Source organism: Rhea pennata, chromosome 1, assembly GCF_028389875.1.
Source record: "Rhea pennata isolate bPtePen1 chromosome 1, bPtePen1.pri, whole genome shotgun sequence".
NCBI lineage: Eukaryota > Metazoa > Chordata > Aves > Rheiformes > Rheidae > Rhea > Rhea pennata.
Window position 1 is genome coordinate 203,856,459 of NC_084663.1, and position 954 is coordinate 203,857,412.

The window sequence follows — 954 nt, forward strand, 5'->3', positions numbered from 1 at the left end:
ACAAAGGAGAAATCTAGATGACAAAGTGACACCTTCAGCAATTTTCCATAAAATATTCCCAGTAACTCCATTTCCCTGAAGTTCTAACATACTAAGCCTCTGAAGATCTTTTGAAAATCACCTTTTCTTATGAACTTCTGATGTGCCTAAATACAGAGTTACTCATGCAAGTGCACTGATCTGAAATATCAGAGTTTAATGTTGCATTATTTTTATGAAACAAAAATGACCATAAGATACACCTAGCCTTTCTTATACTTCCCCTGTACAATTGTACTCTAGGTAGCCAAATATTTATCTAAAGACACAAAAACATCAACCCAATTGAAAAAGAATAGGATATTCTTACAATAGACTTGTCTGTTTACAGCAGTATATATCATTGCTAGAATATCCAATGGCATAACATCTTACTTTAATGGCATTAATCTGAAACCCATCAGAGCTGAATTCACTGAGCATCATACAGGACTGAACTTTTTGTAAATTAGTTTGCCAGTCAGATCAGAATTAAATCATATGCACGTTACTTCAGTTCTCAGGAGCAGGAAGAATATTTTATTTAAAATCTTATAAAGCACGCTTACTGCAAAGAAGGAATAGGATGCCTCTCAGGAAATCTGATTTTATGTGCCTAAGAAAAGACAAAGGCACGTCAGGATTGTTATTGTAAGGCGGCTCGTTGGTCTAGGGGTATGATTCTCGGTTTGGGTCCGAGAGGTCCCGGGTTCAAATCCCGGACGAGCCCTTTGACCAAGGGACAGCAAACTTTGGCCTTTTCAGGAACCTACTTGGTTTAGGGGCCACAGGTTAAAGTTCTCAGGGCTTTTACCATGTTAAGACCCTTGGTTCCAGGGCCTTAAAAGGAAGGCGGGTCCAGGAGAGCTGGCTTGTGTTCAAACATCACTTCCTCCAAGCTCAAGAGTGGTGCATCCCTATAAGAAAGAAGCCCAG

General features: G+C 39.5%; 1 non-coding gene across 1 annotated transcript; it reads left to right on the plus strand.

Moving 5' to 3' along the window:
* Positions 1 to 676: 676 nt before the first annotated feature.
* TRNAP-UGG (transfer RNA proline (anticodon UGG)) lies at positions 677 to 748 on the plus strand. The gene has a single exon. It is a non-coding gene; the product is annotated as a tRNA-Pro (tRNA).
* The last annotated feature ends 206 nt before the right edge of the window (positions 749 to 954 follow it).